General features: G+C 42.3%; 1 pseudogene; it reads right to left on the minus strand.

Moving 5' to 3' along the window:
• Window positions 1-1,234: 1,234 nt before the first annotated feature.
• LOC148003404 (reticulocalbin-1 pseudogene) lies at window positions 1,235-2,040 on the minus strand (annotated as a pseudogene).
• Between the last annotated feature and the right edge of the window lie 19,965 nt (window positions 2,041-22,005).

Raw genomic sequence — 22,005 nt, forward strand, 5'->3', positions numbered from 1 at the left:
GAAGGAATTTGGTAGTGCTCTGTCTGTTTCTATTTTGCAGAATAGTTTGGGCAGTATTGATATGAATTCTTCTATGAAGGTCTGATAGAATTCTGCACTAAATCCATCTGGTCCTGGGCTCTTTTTGGATTGGAGATGTATAATAACAGTTTCTATTTCTTTAGGAGTTATGTCGTTGTTTAGATGGTTTAATTGTTCCTGATTTAACTGTGGTACCTGGTATCTGTATAGAAAATTGTCCATTTCCTCCACATTTTCTAGTTTTGTTGAATACGTTTTTGTAGTAGGATCTGATGATCTTTTTAATTTCTTCAGATTTTGTATTTATGTCTCCATTTTATTTCTGATTTTATTAATTTGGATACTCTCTCTGTGACCTCTGGTTAGTATGGCTATGTGTTTATTTATCTTGTTGATTTTCTCAAAGAATCAGCTCCTGGGTTTGCTGATTCTTTTGATACTCGGTTTTGTTTCTTCTTGTTTGATTTCAGCCCTGAGTTTGATTATTTCCTGCCTTCTACTCCTCTAGGGTTTATTTAATATTCTTCTAGAGCTTTTAGGTGTGCTGTCAAGCTGCTGACATATGCTCTCTCCTGTTTCTTTTTGCAGGCACTCAGAGCTGTGAGTTTTCCTCTTAGCGCTGCTTTTATTGTGTCCCATAAGTTTGGGTATGTTGTATCTTCATTTTCGTTAAATTCTAAGAAGTCTTTAATTTCTTTCTTATGTCTCCAATGACCAAGTTGTCATTGCCTTCAACTTCCATATATATGTGGACTTTCTGTCCTATTTGTTGTTATTGATCAGCAGCCTTAGTCCGTGGTTTTTTGATAGGATGCATGGGATTATTTCTATCTTCCTGTATCTGTTGAGGCCTGTTTTGTGACCGATTATATGCTCAATTTTGGAGAAGGTACCATGGGATGCTGAGAAGAAAGTATATCCTTTGGTTTTAGGGTGGAGTGTTCTATAAATATATGTTAAATCCACTTGGTTCATAACTTCTGTTAGTCTTTCTATGTCTCTGTTTAATTTCTGTTTCCCTGATCTGTCCATTGATGAAAGTGGGGTGTTTAAATCGCCTATTATTATGGTTTGTGGTGCAATGTACGATTTTTTGAGCTTTAGAAAGGTTTCTCATTGGGGACACAACTGCTATATACTTGACAAATATAGCAATAACCCAGAACATCCGCAGGAAGCCTGTGACCGTTGGCCACATGAGGATGAGTGTCTTTCAAAGTTCATCATGATTTTTGGTAAGATCTTCCTCATGATTGGTGGCTTGGCTTCCCACAAACATGGTCCAGTTGTCTAGAATCTCCTCCTTGGACAGCATCTCATGCTTGTATTTGTCTGACTCATACACCAGATGCCGGTCCTCAGCCTGTGCATGGACTATGAAGTCCTGAGGGTCCAGTGGTGAATCTCATCTTAATCCAGCTTCCCATCCTTGTTCAGATCTGGGAAATCATTGAACTGCTCCCTAGACAAAACCCAGTATGTCTCAGGGCAATTGTCCTCATGGGAAAAAGATGTCCACAATGTACTCATCCTGGTCCACAAAACAATCCCCGTTCTTGTCGATATCCTCCAGGATTTCCAGAACTACATTCTCCTTCATATGTTCTAAATCCTCTTAGTGCAGAAAAGCAATGAACCCGTCCTGAGTAGCTGTCAGGTCACCATCAAGGCCTTAAACCTCCTCTCATCTCGTGGAGGCATCTTTTTAAAGTTGTGATGATCAGAGATATCTTGGAAATCAGCAAGGTTTCCCAGGTAGTAGCTAGAGGTGGCCTGCTTGTATTCCTCCCAGGAGATTTTTTCCTCTATGTCCCTATCATAATCCTTCCAGAGTTTAGCCACATTATGGTTGCTGTATCTTTTCTGTACCTGTTTGATCCAAACTTTCAGGTCTTCAGTAGTAAAAAGGCTGCCTCCATCACTGTCAATTGGATCAACAATTTTCCCCAGCCTCTCCTGCTCCCATCCAGGCTTAGCTATCAAAGGTCTTGGAGTCCTCCTTGCCCAGGAAGACCTCATGATCATACAGGAAGCTGTGCTTGTTCTCTGGTGGCCACTGGCCCTGCTGTGAATCAGGACAAACCATGTGCTCCTTGCTCATCATGCTCTTGGCCCTGAACGCCAAGACCAGTGCCAGCAGCAGCCCATGGGGAGTCCCAGGCTGACACCTTGCATCACAGTTGTGTACAAAGGGAGGCAGCAGGCTCAGATCAAAGGGGTGTGGGCTCAGAGCACCTTAGCCACTGTCCATCCCCAGAGAGGGCCTTTGTTACATTTCAAATGTTATCCCTTTTCCTGGTTTCCCATCCACAAAACCCCTTATCAAACCCCCTCCCCCTTCTACTCTGAGGGTGTTACCACACCCACCCAAACACCGAGGCCTACCTGGCTCGCTGTTCTGGTTTCCCCTACAGTGGGGCATCAAGCCTTGACAAGACCAAGGGCTTCTCCTCCCATTTGTGCCCAAGAAGGTCATCCTCTTCTACACATGCCGCTATAGCCATGGGTCTGTCCATGTGTACTCTTTGGATGGTGGTTTCAGCCCTGCGAGCTCTGGGTATTTTTAGTGCTGTTCTTATGTGGCTGTAAACCCCTTCAGCTCCCTCAATCCTTTCTCGTACTTCTCCATTGGGGACCCTGATCTCAGCTAAATGGTTGGCTGCAAGCATCTGCCTCTGTATTTGTCATGCTCTTTACCCCACTCTTTTCAGCACATCACCACAGAGCAACGAAGATGTATTGTCTTGGCATGATGATGTACAGACAAATAGATGATTTCTTATTTCCTAATGATGGTTCTATAAGAATTCCTAAAATTAGATTAGTAATTTGAAGCTCCTTTATAATGGAACTGCTATTATGTTTTCTCTGGTAATCAAAATTGCATTGAGAACTCTGCCATTCTTAAAGTGTCACGAGTGAATTGCTTCTGCCAAACCAAGCAGGCATCTACAAATTAGAGCCCATCCTAAGAGGGTATAAACCAATTAACCAAAGTTCATAAAGAGAACTAATGATTTACTATAGGTACAAGGACTGAACATAAATAATTGACTGGATTTGCCTATAGGTAATTTCACTTATTCTTTTCTCATAAAAATTACAGTTTTTAACTCTCTATGAATGTGCAGAGCTAGTGACAGATGGTGATGGTTTATCCTGATGATTACTTCTCCTGGATGTGCATGTAAACATTCTCTGTTGTAAACTGATTATCCAAATTATGATTTGAATTCCTGTGCAAACTTGTGGTGAACTTTTCACCATGTGATGCTGTGTTCAGAAAGATATACAAATGCTGAGGACAAAGAGAGAGAAAGCTTTTCAGACAGAACAGAACTGAAGAGAATAGAAGTGAACAGAACTCAAGAAGAACTTAGAGGTAAAGGCATAGCGTTGAGAGTAAGGCATTGAGAGTAAGAAAATTATTGGGTCAGAAGAGCAAGAGGAATGGAGATAAGAAGAAGGGAGCACGGAGAACCTTGTAAACCAAACTGTATGGAGGCAAACTTTTGTAGAAACTTTTAGGAAAACTGAAGAACTTAGAAATAAAGGTTAAAATCACTGCTCATCAGCCTTCAGCATGGCTCAGTGGCTAGCCTCTGCTCTTCAGTCAGGCTCAGTGGCTAGCCTCTGCTCTTCAGTCAGGCTCAGTGGCTAGCCTCTGCTCTTCAGTCAGGCTCAGTGGCTAGCCTCTGCTCTTCAGTCAGGCTCACTGGCTAGCCTCTGCTCTTCAGCCTGGCTCACTGGCTAGCCTCTGCTCTTCAGTCAGGCTCACAGGCTAGCCTCTACTCTTCAGTCAGGCTCACTGGCTAGCCTCTGCTCTTCAGCCTGGCTCACTGGCTAGCCTCTGCTCTTCAGTCAGGCTTACTGGCTAGCCTCTGCTCTTCAGCCTGGCTAACTGGCTACTCTCTGCTCTTCAGTCAGGCTCACTGGCTAGCCTCTGCTCTTCAGCCTGTCTCACTGGCTAGCCTCTGCTCTTCACTCAGGCTCACTGCCTAGCTCTCCTCTTCAGCTGGGCTCACTGCCTAGCCTGCACTCTTCAGCTGGGCTCACTGGCCTATGGGGCCCCAGCACATCGCCTAACCATCTGCTCATGACTGCCTGACCACACTGACCACCTGACCTCCCTGACTTCTTAAAGTCATTCTCTAGAAAGAGCACAAGGAACCAAAGAGAAACACCATAGGGACCTTTTCCATTGGCTTTGCTTAACCTTAAGTGCTTTCATTATTTCTTTAAAAGAGTGAAATATAATTTCGGCTATTCATATGGCCAAGAGAACTGTGCAGTAGTCACTGCTTTATGGAATTTGGTGCTAAATCAAAAGATTCCTTTATTCTATTATGATGTTATCTGTATGCTGTACAATGTATGTTTAGAAAACACAACACCAAATTCCTAAATCTAGATGTTTTAAGACATCAGCTCATGGAGAAACATAACTGCTTACCTATCTAGACTGGCCTCTTTTGCTATACTGCAGGTACAATCAATTTTCCAAACTAGTTCCATGATTTTCAAGAATGATTAAGAGAAAAATAAGTTCAACATAATGGCCAGAAAGGGGGTTCTGTCAAGTTGTCTTATGTGGGACAAGATACCAAGCTATGATGGTAAACCTAAAACCACCTGTTCCCAAAACTAAGAGAATTTACAGAAAATACATACTTTCTTATCATTCCTCCTCCCCGATGGTCAGAGCTTTATTGAGCATCTACTACGATTCTATCACTGTGCATCTCAGGGTGTAATGGTGAATAAAAAACTTAATAAAAAGCCTCATTAAGGAATAAAGAAAAATGAAACGTAACTTTGAAACTCAGAATTCAATATAAGCAAAACCACCATTTCTTTAACTGGTGATTTCTGAAAACTTCATCATTTTTTCCATGGGCTTCCACAGTAATGATACTCAGTCTCGATTTTGTAAGACACAAAAAGCAAGTCACACTTCTTTCTTGGCTCCCACAACTGTCAAAGGGAACAACACTGTCGCTGTCCATTGTGTTTCCCTATCAATCCTGCTATGGATGGTAATACATTCCAGTCTTTTCAATGTGAAAACAGGCCACCACTTGAGGGGAAAGGTTATTACAATTACCCAAACCAGTATATTCTCTAAAATTTTCACATGACATTTCACTGATATCACAATGCAAATTCACCACAAATATTTTTTTTCAGGGCTGGGGATTGATCACCACAAATATTTAACCAATGAAAACAGAAATATTGAATAGCTCTGCAAATAGGATCAATGATCATATACACTTGAAAACAACTATCATGGAAACAAATGACGTACTAGGAGAAAAGATACATCATTAAAAGGTACAGAAGCAGCAAAAAAGACACTACATTTCTTGGTTTAAAAATTAGGTGATACACTTGATCTTTAAAGACAGACAATGTACTTGATCTTTAAGCCCTTCAACTGTGCCCTGTCCACATAGAAACTGCAGTAGATGACAATCTTTTGTAAGATTTATTTATTTATATGTCAGACAATGCATCTGTCTTCAGACACACCAGAAGAGGGCATCAAATACTGACCAGACTGGTAAAAAAAAAAAACAAAAAAAAACAAAAAGAAAAAAAACTCCAAAAAATAAAACTCTTATAAAGAATCTAACGATACTAGCAAAAGATGCAAAAATATTAAAATCTCAATGAAAAAAAAGCCCAGATGAAATACTGTATATTTTCTCAACTCTAGGATAATGTATTTTTGTACAACTATCAATAAAAGGCCTGAATTTTGAAGAATTCAAAAGTAGTGCAGTATAATTATGCAGTGGTCAATACTGTTGCATACCATTTTACATAACTGCATATACTCTCATTCTTTTGTTCCGTGGTCTAGCAACGAACTCGGGTAGATTTATGGGGAACTCGGGTAGATTTATTGGGAACCATTGCACTGTAGACTTAAACTGGATTAATTTGGGGATGAGTAAGTCGTATTTTGTTAAAGTTGCTTTAAAAATAGACCGTTGGATATTAGTATGGCAAGTAATTCTCCCTGAAGGAAAAACCAGACACCAAGAACCTAGACCACTGCTGTCCAGCAGAAATTTCTAGATGATAGAAATATTCTATATCTGCTGTGTTTCTGGCTATGGATTCTGGCTGGCTGTTTGCCTCCTGGTTTGCCTGCTGTGACTTAAGAGGCAGATTTTAGTTCTAAGTTCAGTTCATCTCAAATAGCCCTGTGTGACCTGTGGGTGCCATTTGAACAGTGTAGCCACAGAAAACTGAAGCAGTGTAACCAAAGACTCACCTAGGAGTCAGTTGACCTCCTAGAAGGTGACTTGGGAAAACGTTGGCAATGATAGCCTCTTGGGGAGCTCACCTTCACCAAAAGGAAACTGTGCATCCTTTACTCTTCTGCAATAGTCAGAATGTAACTGGTCTCACACCCACCCCAACCCTCACAAAAGACACTTGAGAGGGAGCTGAACCCACTGTGTGCTTTAGATTTCAGTTTAGAAAGCACTTCCTTCAAAGTGGAGCAGACTGAGATTGTCAAGTCCTTTGTGTGGCTCCAGGGACTTGAGCCTGACCAGGGGTGAGGAGGAAATGAAGAATGACATTGGACAAACATACATGGGGAAGGCTCGGTCCGTGGGCTGGAGAAAATGCAGCATCCCAGAAGTTCAGCATGTTTATTATATAGAGCTGGCCAGGAAGCAGGGCTGTTGCACAGGGCAGCAAGGAGGTGGGCATTACATGCAGATAAACAAGAGGGGAGGACTATGCATATGTAACTGACAAGGGGCAGATTTAGCTAATCTCAGTAGGAGCAGTCTCTGCAGGGAGCAGTCTTCAGGCTGTAAATATCCAGATGGGGCCACAGAGAAAGGTGGAGTAGACTTTTTCTGCACACATTATCAATGCCATCCTGAGAAGGCTTTGTCATGTCTCTGAGCCTCAAGGGCATGGGGGCCTTTGCCTTTTCCCCGTGGATAGATGGCTTTGGGTCCATGGCATGGTCATATCATGTTTAAAGCACACATCTATTTAGGGCTGCACTCCCTCAGGGCTTCCTCTGCTCCCACAGTGAGATCTCACAAGAAAAACAGAAACCAAACAAAGAAGAAATGTGCTCAGTGAACTGGTTAATTCCCTAAAGTATACAGATCCAGTGTCCTAAGTCTAGGACTTCCTCCAAAGCCACAGAAAATCCTGTTGACCGAAAATAAGCAAAAAAAAAAAGACCCTTACCCCCCCCCAAAGAAATGAAAGGGAGAAAAAAACTATTAAAGGTTTTCATAGAAAATTGTTTAAGAAAAACACACGGGAATTGTACTTAATAGAGTTAGTGTGCTGAGATGTGAGACCCACTCACAGCATGCAGCATTTGGAAGTCTCAGACAACTTAACAGAAGAGGACTCCTAATTATTCTTTGTGACCACTCTCCACATACTACTCACAGTTTAATATTAACCTTCTTAATTGAGTTGGGGACAGTATTCACCATAGCAGATAATTGAAGCATTAGTGCACACAGACACAGAAACACACAAAACACACACACACACACACACACACACACAAAACACGCACACTCACACACACACAAAATATACACTTACACACACACAAAACACACACAAAACACACACACTCACACACATATTCACACACACTCACACACATATTCAAACACACTCATACACAGAAGCACACATACACATACACACACACTCACACATACACACACACAAAACACACACAAAACACACACAAAACACATACCAAACACACACACACTCAGTAGCACACACAAGAGAAATGTATATTCTATGAAGTTTCTTGGCATATTTTTATTTGTAAGCCTCAATGCTGGAGTATTCTTGGTTTTGCATAAAGTGGGGGGAAAAGTGTGGCTTCATTTCCCCCCTTTTGAAATGACAGATATCTGTGTGTTAAACATACTCTGATGGCTGTCCAGGCTGCCTCGGCCTGTTTGACAGCATTCAGGTCACCTTGGTCAGGACAGTGGTTGCTCTTCTTATTGGCAGCTGGTTTGCATCAGAAGAGTTTTTCACATCCTTACCAATATTAGAAGTTTGGTGACACAAGCAGCTTGACAAACAGTAAAATTATTGTGGTTTTGCCTTTCTGGAGGACATTAAAATTTACATGGTTTGCATATGGCTTTTTTTCTTAGCATTTAGTCCTGCTTTAGTGCTGTTCAAATGTGGCCATGCAGTCAGCATCACTTTGCTCCGGGCTCTCAGCACCCCATTCCCGTCACTGATCTGATGCATACTTGGTCCCAGAGATGGACAGCAGAGGGACTTGACACACAGCGTCCACTCTGCTCCACTGCTTTGCTTTTTGTAAATTCTTTACAATGGCTATTTCTTGATTTATTATTACTATGAACCTGAATTGTCTTGATATTTTGAGATAGGATCTTATTATGCAGCCCAGGGTGGCCTTGATTTCCCAAATCTCTGGCCTTAGTCTTCCACCATTCCGTGATTCTCAGTTTGTTATTAGAAGTAGTTGTATGGCCCCATTTCCAAATCAAATGTTCTTCTGTCTTTATGACTTTGCTCTTTCCACAGACTTTTATTAGTTATGCAAAGTACATGGTGTTTAATGTTTAACTACTAGATATATTGACTCGTCAGTCCCCAAGACAACTCTGTGAATTAAACACTCGTTATCATCCTCACTGTGCAGATAAGGGAATTGAGTCACACAAGGTAAAATAACTTCTCCACGGTTGAATATCCAATGGGTGTGAGAGCCAAGGTTTGAGTCCAACTACAAAATAGATTGGCCTATAATGTGTCTGCTGCTGCTGTATATACAAATGCTAAATTCTGTACCCTAACACCTGGTTGCTCCAAACAAGGAGATCCTCATGTATACCAGATTTTTTTTTTTTGCCTCCTAAGTTATCCCTGATTGGATAATAAAATCCCTACAACATGGGCTGGGCAGAAGAGAGGGGACAGAACAAAGTTTCCCTGGGCCTGGGGGCTCAGGCAGGGTCCATGAGGAGAAGGAAAGGACATGGAGGAGAAGGAAGGAGACACCACCCCATAGGGTAGGTGGATCGTGAGTGTATTACCATGAGGGGCAGCCTGTCAGAACACGAGTGACCCAGGCAGAGCATGGCAAGCAATACCTCGGGGTTATGGACAGGGAAGCAGAAAAAATAGCACAGAGGGTTGATGTCTGCCCAGTTCTAGTACTTTAAGGCTCATTCTAAATCTAAAAGTTTTGTGTCTTTTATTTGGGAACTAAATGATCTACGGTGGGGTAGAAACCCCCTAATAATATTTACTGTAGCAATGGCCACTCAATTATTGTGGTATTTTAAATATAACACACATTGAATCTCACAATTCAGGTGCAAGGCTTTTTATGTTTCCAATGTGACTGTACACCTGAGGTCATGTCTAGGTATAGAGACAGAACATGGCAGAAATACCTAGAACATTTTAAGGTCACCACACCGACCAAATGAAAGCCACAGGCTATACAGACTATGATGGATGAGGAGAAGGCTTAGTGCTCTCTGGGAGTCCCCTTCCCTAGTCTTGGGATAAGACTTCCAGTAAGTCAAGACCATATTCCTCTTTCATTTCTCAAGGAGCCAGGGGTAGACCCACATACATGATTTCTTTCCCTGCAGTGTTTTTTCCAAGTGCTGCCCTGTTTGAGGACTTGGCAAAGGTAAGCACCGTCAGAGGAAGGCCAGCATATGAATTCTGTATAACTCTGCTCTGACAGCATGTAGCACAATCCTATCAAGTACTGGAAGCCTTGCTGGAAAGATTAATCAACCTCTAGGATCAAAAGGCAGCAACCCGAGGGCCACAGGGCTGTAAATCAAGTCTGAAACCATAGCCCAGTATGGAAGTTCATCCTTGGATCTTATGTCAAAGAGCATTAGCATCCACAAGAAAAAAGAAACTGAAATGGAAAGGGGACGGGTAATGAACTCATGGCAAGGATATCTAAGTCATCTGGAAAGATCCCAGTGGAAAGACATCTAGCAAAGACACATGTCCAAGAAGCTCTCACCAAGAATCCCCATTCTGTGTTCTAAAACATTATATATACACACACATTGAATACTCATTTATACTCAGTTATGTGGATTGGTTCTCTGGGAACCTGACCTTAAGATAGAGATACATGTATAAAGGTGTTTGACAAGTGCTCTTGGGGACCATGGCTTTGACAAAGAGGAGAGAAGAGGATAGGGTGGAGAGCACTCTGGCTCTAATGCAGTCACAAGAGTATGCAGGCAGCCCTGTGTGGGGCTCAGGAGGTGGCCTGACCCTGAAGTCTTAGCCTGCACTGGAACAAGCAGGAGGCCCGGCCTTAAAGTCCCCATTGGCTAAGGACGAGGTTCCTGGTCAGAACCTAGTTACTACATTGTAACCACATAGCCATCCCTTCTCCAATATCATTCTTCCTGAATTTCCAAGTCCAATCATGAGGATATTTGGGGCTCCACTCTGATCCTTTACTCAGAGCAAACATAAAAATCAGGCAGATGGGCAGGGAGTGGAATGGCCTAAGGTTAGGCTAAACCTCAATTTTAATGGGTCCATAATTTCGGGAGGGAGTCCATTTGGCATTGTCATCTGTGGCTTCTGTGTCCTTATCCCGGGTATGCTGACTCTGAGAAACGATGCCACCTCACCTCACAGATGTCAGGGTGAAAATCATGTATGACTTTTCTGGGAAGAACTCTGCCTTTTACTACCATCTGGAGTTATACAACATCACTATGCACAGCGCAGAAGAGAGGGGTGGAGATTGTGGAGGCCTTACAATTTGAGGATCTTTTCTGATTGAGGCCCATATTTTTTCCTATGTAATTTTTCCCTTGCTCTTTCACAAATGATGGCTGACTTCATTCCTGGCCTGAAGTAAACTGGATTCCAAGGTTTTGGATTAGGGAAGCCCCTATTTTTGAGATGACAGGCCCAGCAAGTGATCCCACTGCATACAGGTTCCTATTCCCAAGGAAGTTGTTGCTCCAGAATCACAGCATGGGGGCAGCAGCACAGGATGTCTCCCAGCTTTCTCTCCTGCACCTGCTGCACTTTTAATAAGGCTGTTTGTTTGTTTGCTTGCTTTTTATTGGAAATACCTACAAAGCTGGTCAGAATTAATACATGCCTTAAATTCCAGCACCCACAAAATATTGTTTTTGCTTTTGTTTTTGTTTTATTTCATTTCATTATTGCTGTAATTGTTGTTAGGATTCTTATTGTTTTCTTTGGTAATTCCCTCTAGCTATTCAATTTGCAAGTAGAATGTAAAGCCATGCTCTGCATGGTCCTCTTATTCATGTTAAGGATTTTATTCTTACCACCAACAGCACAGATGAGCACAATATTTACTTTCAAATCAGGAAAACAGGCAGAAAGTAGAGAGCTGTGTTGTTTGGTCTCAGGTAACCAAACAATGAGGAGTGTAGGATGGCTTCCCAATGTTTTGGATCAGGTAAGCTTCTGTTATTGAGATGAAAGGCCTCTGCTGAAGCCTCCAGTTGAGTAACAGGGAGCCTGAAAAGGCTGAAAGAGTGGTTGTACCTTGAAGGTGAAGGCTGGCCCTTCAGTGCCTCTGCAGCCTGAGGCAGAGTTCTACTGGGAACAGAAGAGCACTTGGCCAGAGATCATAGGGGACTGCATTTTGGTTGAACCGTGAGACCTTAATGAGCAGAGGCCTCCATAGTCCTGATAAAGGGAAGCAGAGCCACATAGATGTGAGGGAACAATGGATCTTTGATCTGCCTGTTCTCTGCTACCATAATCTTTGCTGTATACATAGTATATGTAAATGACAAGGGCATCCTACTTTATCACATCTAGTCTCTCTAGATGTTAAAGCATGTGCAAGTGTAAACAGAGTAGAGTTAGTTCAGCAAAACATTGTGTCCCATTTTGTTAAAGACCTTTATTTTATTTCTATTTATATATTTTTTTTCTTTTTCTTGACTACTGATACCTAATTACTCTCCCACAATCCTTCCCCAATTCTCCTGCCACAGTCTTCTCTGAGTGTGTGAGGGCCAACTGTCTCAGTACCTCCCTCCTTTTACCAAAGCCTTTCCTGGTAGCATTGGTGAGGATACTGGTTTTGAATGCCTTGGACTTGGCTTTCTTCATGCTCCAGTTTGCTGGCTTTTGGAAGTTGGTGAAGAACTGTCTAGGAACTTGGTACTTTATCCAGATGGTACACAAGAGGCAATGGTTTTGTTAATATTCTTGAGAGTATATTTGAATCAAACCTTTCCTACTAATATCCTAACAATGACAAAGGTAATGGGGGGCTACACATTTATTCCATTAGTTTTCAGTTCTTCTCAGAGCAGCACTGTAGAAGCCCACAAAGCTGGCAAAGTTAAGTGAGGTCAGGCAGGGGTCCTTGTAGAGGGCCGCAATAACATTCGCCACCACTAGATATCGCTGGCTTCCACTGAGCCCCACGTGGTAGGCTAGGATAGACTCTGCCATTGCAAGATGGCGCCAGCCTTCGCCGCATCAGCCGGCCACCTTTCAGGAAGTTAACTGTGCGCATGTGCAAGAGTGCCTTTGTGCCAGGTCTTTGCCCACTCCGGGGCGTGCCTTATGAGATCATGGGTAACAACCAATCAGGTGTGGGTGCGCCGCACTAGGGTTTTATAAGCGCGCCATGTTGGCGCGGCATGGTTTTTCCTCTTCTAAGATTAATAAAGTGGTCACAGTAAGGATTTCTAAATGTCCGCGTGCTCCTTGCCGGCGAAAAGTCGCGCGCGGGACATTTGGTGCCGAGAACCCGGGACCCAGAAAGCTACATCATCGCCGGTGCCAAGAGGAAGCCTCCGTTTCACGGAAGAAATCCAGAAACTGTGGAATGCAGGTAAAAAACTCTGAGAGACTATGTTTAGCCTTGATCTGCTCCAGCTCAGTCCCCTGCCAGACGCGGCAGGTGCGGCTATGGTTGCTCTGGCAACCCTCGAGTTGTTTCTATTGACCTTTGAGTTTCTAGCTATCGCCAAACGGCATCAGAGGTCGCGTGGGAACTGCCCAGCTATAACAGCAAAGCGGAGAGTGTTGGGGGAAGGGCGAAGCGACAAAGGGTCAGAAACAGAGGGTAGTGAAAAGTTGCAACGAGAAAAGGATCCTGATCGATCTCAAGGACCAGGCCCCCCTGCGGTCTTACCACCACCAGAGGTGAAAGATTGGGGAAAGAACGTCCCGGGTGAGAAGGGAGGAGGTAAAAGGAACACAGTATTTTGGGAGAAAAACTTTGTCTTGGTGCTTATAAAAGGTGTTATTAAGCTCCCGCACCGGCTCTGGGGACGCCGCGGCATCCGGGCGCTGACTCGACAGCTTTACAGAGTCATACTGATCAGATTTGATAGAGGCAGACCGCCTGAAAATGTATTCAGGAGAATCAAGCAAAAGGACATTTCAGTGCCCGTGCACAGCCTGATAGAGTTAATATAATTGGGTTGTGAGTAAAAATACTCAGGGCTGTGTTTCACTTCCATACCATTGGCAAATGTTGGTTGTGCCGCTCAGATAATATATCTCAGTATCTTACAGGAATTGGGTTTCAACACGTTGGTGGACTAGTCCAGGAATTGAGACAATCCATCGCCCATATCAACTCCACTCGAGTGGATAGTCACCGTGAACACCATCTGGCTTTTTCCCCTCTTTGTCTATTGTTTGTCTCTGGTGCACCAGGATGTCCCCATGTCTGTCAGTGTATGTCTGTGGTTTTTGTTCCTCGTTGTCTAAATGTTTTATGTTTCATGTTCAAAAGAAAAAATGGTAAAAACTTTACCTGCTGGTCGTGCACACCTTGACTTGGTTTTAACTCGTTTCAAAAAGGAACAAATGAATAAAAAACAGTTTCAATCAGGCCTTTAGAGCCCTGCACCTGTAGCTAGGAATATAGGTCAGCTGGAGAAGCTGCCCAGAAGCTAAGCGTCTACACGAGCTGATCTTAAAAGCGCCAACAGCTTCTTCATACAAGAGTTGATAGCTGTTTCTCTTAGAAAAATCCCTGACTTATTACTTGACTCAACAGGTGACAAGGTGCTTCTCTTAAAATCATAGCTAAAAGGGTAAAAATGGTGTTTGGTCTAAATATTAAAGATAGGTGTAGCCACTTCAATTTTGTTTCTCATTGGTTTTAAATGTGTAAATATGCTCTACTTGCCTTGGTTATGGACTATTGGCTTTCAAGTTATTGGATATGGTTAAAAAGGTATAATATTGGTAACAGAAAGTTGACATAAAGCTGGTAATCTGGATGGAGTCATTCTAGATAACATGTGACATGAGCCAACCTAGGGAAACAGGTCTAAATTGAGGTAATATTTTTATGGAACTCTTATCCTAGAAACCAGGCTTCTAAAAGAATTTAGGACATTGTCCCTTGAGGTATTGGAGACCGCACCATTGTGCGTCCAAATGTAAGAATTGACAGTCAAACTTTGTAACATAATAGATAGACCTGGGGTGCCTTGGAGACTAGATTGTTTGTTGGAGGTTGAGTTTTGCTTTCCAAAGTTGTGGCTTGCCCTGAAGTTATCCGTATTCTAATGCTAATTTCCACTGCCCAGAGAACAGCTGCCTAGTCATGTACTCAGAACTCAGGTGACCTCGTGGCTGTGCTCTGGTGTTACAAAGAGAACTTAAAGATTGTGATTTAGGATTGCCAGTGTTACATTGACTAACTCAAACATATTTTTAATTAAGGAAAAATCATACAGGTAGAGATTGTTACAAGATTTACGAAGGATTGATGAGGTTTTGGAACTTGTGAGAGCATTACAGCCAGTTTACTTACTCCAACTGCCATTTCAGGATAGATTTAGAGGATTGCTAACAGCCTCATGTTAGATAATTTTGTTGCTTCTTCAGTGTAAGAAGTTAGAACTTAAATCTTTCAATGTATATAGAAATTTTTACTACAAACCTTTGCTCTTAAAATGAGCTTTAATATTTGGGGAGTAGCTGTCACACTACTCCAGATAAGAATATTTGAAGCTAATTTTAAGCTTCTAAAGATATGTTAATTGGCTAAGTACCTCACCTTACCAGAGGACTTCGGTCTTTGTTATGCACATTGGAGATAAAGCTTCAGCTGTGTTAGTACAGAGTTGTGGACTAGAGTCATGGAAGTATTTTGAATAGAAACCTGGTAAAACATATCTTATTCCAAACAACAGTTAATTGGTTACTACTAAATACTGATATTTGGCCTATTACATATACAACTTTTTCAGGCAAAATTGATAATTTTACTCTTTACATGCTTTTGTACTTCCTGCATATTTGTGCGTACAACCCATAGGAAATGCGCTTAGTGCATTTATAGGTGGTTCATCTAATGAAAAGGCTACATATATGATTAGATCACTTGTTTATTCTCCTGAGTTTCTGCTGCTTCAGCAAAGATTATTAAATTCCATGCTTTAGCCGCTGTTTTTAAAATGTTAAAAAATCAAGCTTTCAATTCATATACTGATAGCCAATGTGTGGTTTGTGGTTTACAATTGATTTCAATTACTTAATGCTTTATTAGAGACAAGTTTTCTACATGAAATCAGTGAGTGATTTCAGTGTAAATGTCTGACAACTCACTGTCCCTTCAGTGCTCTGGCTCAGACAACTAAACAAAACCATAGACCCAGCTCTTTAAAAATGGTAATAGAGTTGCTAACACACCCTCACGAAAAGAGGAAGACTACATTTGCTTACTTTCAACTCCCAGCTTCACCCTGCCAGCTCAGGGATTTCTAGTAAGACTGAATCTGGACAATATTTACAAGATTTGACATTTCTAATTAATGCTTATGTTTAGGTAAATAAAGTTTGTGAGGTGCTAGAGAAATGGCTTAGTGGTTAAGAGCACTAAATACTGTTCTTTTATAGGACATTTAAGAACTCAAACTGGATTGCCTGGGCTCTTTAGCAAGGGAGGACAGATACCAGACAGATTATAGTCCTTACATAAGAACAATTAGTAAAAAAATCTCATTCTTTATATATCCAATACAATTATGCTGGAGACAATAATTTGGTATACAGGTCAATTTATAAATACAAGTGCTCAGTGTCCTCAATTTAATCCTCGAGGACTTACCTTAATAAATAATATATTTACTATATCTTAATAAATAAAAAGGGGGAGTTATCCCCGTATGCTAAATAATGCTCCTTTTATTTCAGTTTTAAAATTTTGGATGCCAAAGTTTATGGCACCCTACAACTAGGCATACTTCTGCCTAGGTGAAATAGAGAGATCCACTTATTGACATGTTCCTGTCCAGATATTTTATATGGGGAAGAGGGAATGTTTGTGTTTTTTCTACAGGATGCTACAAGAGTGTGCCAGCTGCCTGAGTGGTTGCTGAGACTTGCTGATCCTGGTTATTCAGCTCTCCTGGTTCGGGTCCCCGGAGTCATTCCTCTGCCCTGAGAGGAAGATAGAAGATTCCCCTTCATCCTTTGTCATCACAGAGATTTTGCCGTTGCTGCAGTCAGTGTTACCGCTGCGTGTGTTCCCGTTCCACTGTGGCCTATGCTCAGACTCTGTACACTGCTGCTTGCTGACTCCAACTGTTACCCCAGTCCCTTCATTTCTCTGGTGACTCTTGCTGCCTTAACTGGTAACTGGTGTTGTCATTTTACAGACTGTAGCTTCACAGAAAGCCACCTGTGTAAAGCTACAGTGACTGGAGAACTCTGTCCTGGAAAAGACCTTGACACTTTCGCTGCTATTGTAGCAGCCTTTACTGCTGCAGACATTGTGTCTGCAGTGTCTGGAGTTATCCTCCCCCAATCTATTGTTAGACAAGTACAGTGGGTGAACTTTCTGGAGTAGTTACTAACAATTGGGAGTTCTAAATTTTATTATAGGAGCAGCTTGACTATGGTCCTTGGTGGTAACAGCTGAGGAGGACCAAATGAGGTACCCACTACTTATCGGGAGTGGCTCTGTTTGATGCAGCCCTATGCTGTGGATCAGTATTCATACCATGGTTGGTTTGCAAACTCAGATCTCAACAGTAACGTGACAAGGCCGTTATCACTCAAGCACTTGTGGCCATTGTACAAAGGGCCTCACCTGGAATTTGGTTATCTTGTTCAGGATTTACTCTGTATCTGAGTTCCCTGCTCCTGCACCCCATGGATCTGTGGGTCCATTGCACTGGGAGGAGAGGGACTCTCTCTGTATCTGAGTTCTCTGCTCCTGCACCCCATGGATCTGTGGATCCATTGCACTGGGATTGAGAGAGACTCAGTGTTCCTTTGATCAGCCCTTGCACATCGCTGAGGTTTCCTTATTGCACGCGATAGGGTGATCATGACTGCTATAAATTATATAAATTATAAGGGTGAGATGTAGAGGGCTGCAATAACATTCGCCAGCACTAGATGGCGCTGGCTTCCACTGCGCCCCACGTGGTAGGCTAGGATAGACTCTGCCATTGCAAGATGGCGCCAGCCTTCGCCGCACCAGCCGGCCCCCTTTCAGGAAGTTAACTGTGCGCATGTGCAAGAGTGCCTTTGTGCCAGGTCTTTGCCCACTCCGGGGCGTGCCTTATGAGATCATGGGTAACAACCAACCAGGTGTGGGTGCGCCGCACTAGGGTTTTATAAGCGCGCCATGTTGGCGCAGCATGGTTTTTCCTCTTCTAAGATTAATAAAGTGGTCACAGTAAGGATTTCTAAATGTCCGCGTGCTCCTTGCTGGCGAAAAGTCGCACGCAGGACAGGTCCTAATAGCACAGTCCTACTTTCTTAGAGTAACTCATAGGGACTTACCATATCCATACACCCATAGCTGTATATGCACTGGACCCCAGCGAAGTGCTCAACATTCATTGCATTTGTCACTCAGTTTGCCACAAATGTTAGATATCTGAAAAGTTCACCAAATTTGAAGGTGTGAATAAGTCCCAGTGACTGGAGTAAGCTCAAACAGTCTGTGACAACAAATAACTGCTTGAGCATCCAAGAGACAAGACGCTCACCAGGATCATAGTCTTTTCCCAGTAAGAAAATTTTAATATTAAGGCTTCAGATGAAAAGATAAATTAGGAGTTCTAGGCCAAAAAGTTTTATCCTCTGGCCTCAGGGTTGCAGCCATTCTTTCAGCCCTTCCTGGCCTCTCACAGGATCAGAGTTTTCACCTGGAAGCAGGAATATCTGGAAGGCACATAATACATATCCACAGACTACTCTTTGGGTACAAAATGACAGGCAACTTCAAGGCTTAAAGTCATTCTCTCTCTCTCTCTGTTTCTGTCTCTCTCTCTGTCTCTCTGTCTTTCTCTCTGTCTCTCTCTCTGTCTCTCTCTCTCTCTCTCTCTCTCTCTCTCTCTCTCTCTCTCTCACACACACACACACACATTTTGTGGCTACACACACTTAACATTCTTTTGTGCACTCTGCCTTTTTAATTGCAATTTTCTTTTCTCATACTCCCACGATCATGCACACGTCTGTTCATTACCCTTTCATTCTCACACACACTCTTCATACACACCTCATACATATCTCACACATACCACATGCACTCTCCTGTCACGCACACACACAATCTTCATACACACCTCATACATATCTCACACACACCACATGCACTCTCCTGTCACGCACACACACAGTCTTCATACACACCTCACACATATCGCACACACACCACATGCACTCTCCTGTCACGCACACACACAATCTTCATACACACCTCATACATATCTCACACACACCACATGCACTCTCCTGTCACTTACACAAACACTCTTCATACACACCTCATACATATCTCACACACACCACGTGCACTCTCCTGTCACGCTCACACAGAATCTTCATACACACCTCATACATATCTCACACACACCACATGCACTCTCCTGTCACGCACACACACAATCTTCACACACACCTCATACATATCTCACACATACCACATGCACTCTCCTGTCACGCACATACACAGTCTTCATACACACCTCACACATATCTCACACACACCACATGCACTCTCCTGTCACGCACACACACAATCTTCACACACACCTCATACATATCTCACACATACCACATGCACTCTCCTGTCACGCACATACACAGTCTTCATACACACCTCACACATATCTCACACACACCACATGCACTCTCCTGTCACGCACACACACAATCTTCATACACACCTCACACATATCTCACACACACCACATGCACTCTCCTGTCACGCACACACACAATCTTCATACACACCTCACATTCTCTCCTCACTCATTCTCACATGCTCTCCTCATGCTCTCTCCCTGGCTCTCACATTTGTTCTCAGAATCGCTCTCTCATTAGCTCCCTCATTCACTCTTCACATTCTCACTCCACTCACTCTTCACATGCTCTTCTCATGCTCTCTCATTCGCTCTCACATTTGTTCTTACATTTGCTCTGTCATTTACTCTCTCATTCACTCCCGCATGCTCTCTCTCATTTACTCTTCACATATTCTGTAGCCTTTCTCTTGCCCCAGTCCTTTATTCATGATGCAAAAGCGGGTAGAAAAATGACATTTTTTAATCATTGCCAAATCAGATGCAAAGAATGACTACATCCCACCAAGATCTAAGAATTGCAACTGTTCCCCAAAGTTTCAGGCTTCCCCCATACCCAGGCCTGTGGCCAATATAATAATAATTGTAAACTTATCATTATTTAAACTTTAATTCTTTACTTTTATACTTCAGAGTCCAAAGCTCCGAGGTCAGCTAATTGCATTTTCCTGAGACTCTCTAATGATAAATGACATGGGCAAAACTGCCAGGCAGTGGCCAGAAAGAATCAAGGTAACCCTTAGCACAGTAATTCCACTAGCTTTCTGTTCCTTGCACACAATGACTCTCATAAGAGTTCCAGTAGTTTGACTTAGTTTACTAGTATATAATTTTATATATTCTATATTTCCTTAACTAGTCTGTAATATTATATAAGACTTATTTCCTAACTTCAATAACCTTTTCCTTTCCTAGCGCCCGATTGTTGCCTCTAATTCATTTTCTCTTATTTTCTTCAAGCTGTCTTTGCAAGTCAAACCTTAATCTGGAACTTCAATTGTGCAGTTATTACATATTTTCCAAGATGAGAATACACAATATGCACCTGGGCCGCTAGGGATATGCTGTGCTGTGCCCCTATGCATCAATTTCCAATTGTCTAAGAATCATAACCTCAAGGAACATCTAGTTTCACAGAATTCACCAGAGCAGAAGTAGAAAGACGTAGGAAAGTCAGACATAATAGAATAATTGTGCACACCAAGGCCACCTGATAAGCAGTCACACACAAATGAAATCTATACAGCCCTTGTCCAGGGATAAGGTTTGGAGAAATGGAAACAACCAGTTTTTAAAAAGAGCTACTGTGGGCTACTGAGATGTCTCCATCCCGGACTGCTGCAAGCAGCCTCTTATTTCAGATGGTGAGTTCATGGAGAGATGTGTCTCCTGCTTCTCAGGGTTCCAAGAAGCCACCCTACTTTACAAGGAGCTGCTGCAGGCTTCTGAGATGTCTCCATCCCGGCCTACTGCCTGCAGTCCCTGTCATTGTATGTTGTCCCCAGCATTAGCCAGAGCAAGCAGACAACAAGAGGAGGTCAAAGGGATACAGATTGGAAAGGAAGATGTCAAAATATCACTATTGCGGATGACAGAAGAGTACACTTGATTCACCCCAAAAGTTACACCAGAGAACTCCTAAGCCTGATAAACAACTTCAGCAAGTGCCTGGGTATAATATTAACTCAAACATATCAGTAGCCTTCCTCTACACAAAAGATAAAGAAGCTGAGAAAGAAATTAGGGAAATGACACCTTTCATAACAGTCCCAAATAATATAAAAATACCACAGTGTGACTTTTATCAAACAAGTGAAAGATCTGTGTGATAAGAACTTCATGATCTGAAGAAAGAAATTGAAGAAGATCTCAGAAAATGGAAAGATCTTCCATGCTCATGGCTTGTCAGGATGAAGATAGTAAAAATGGCCATTTTACCCAAAGTGACCTACAGATTCAATGCAATCCCCATCAAAATTCCAATCCAATTCTTCATAGGGTTAGACAGAACAATTTGCAAATTCACTTGGAATAACAAAAGAACACAGGATCGCTAAAACTATCCCCAACAATAAAGGACTTCCCTGGGAATCACCATCCCTGAACTCAAGCAGTATTACAGAGCATTGGTGATAAAAACTGTATGGTATTGGTACAGAGACAGGAAGATATACCAGTGGAATACAATTGCAGACACAGAAATGAACCCACACACCTATCTATGATCACTTGATTTTTGACAAAAGAGACAAAACCATCCAGTGGAAAAAATATACTTTTTAAGCAAATGGTGCCAGTTCCACTGGAGGTCAGCATATGGAAGAGTCCAAATCATCCCCTGCTTATTGCCCTGGACAAAGCTTAAGTCCAGGTGGATCAAGGACCTCTACATCAAACCAGATACACTCAAACAAAGAGAAGCAAAAGTGGGGAAGAATCTTGAACACAAGGACACTGGAAAAAATTTCCTGAACAAAACACAAATGGCTTATGCTCTACGATCAAGAGTAGACAGATGGGACCTCATAAAGGTACAAAGCTTCTGTAAGGCAAAGGACACTGTGGTTAAGACTAAACAGCAACAAACAGATTGGGAAAAGACCTTTACTAATCCTACAACTGATAGAGGGCTAATATCCAAAATATACAAAGAACTCATGAAGTTGGACTGTAGGGAGACTAATAACCCTAATAAAAATTGCAGTTCAGAGCTAAACAAAGAATTCACAGCTGAGGAATATGGAGTGGCTGAGATGCACCAAAAGAAATGTTCAACATCATTAGTTATAAGGGAAATGCAAATCAAAACAACCCTGAGATTCCACCTCACACCAGTCTGAATGCCTAAGATCAAATACTC

Source organism: Rattus norvegicus, chromosome 9 (genome assembly GCF_021556685.1).
Source record: "Rattus norvegicus strain SHRSP/BbbUtx chromosome 9, alternate assembly SHRSP_T2T, whole genome shotgun sequence".
NCBI lineage: Eukaryota > Metazoa > Chordata > Mammalia > Rodentia > Muridae > Rattus > Rattus norvegicus.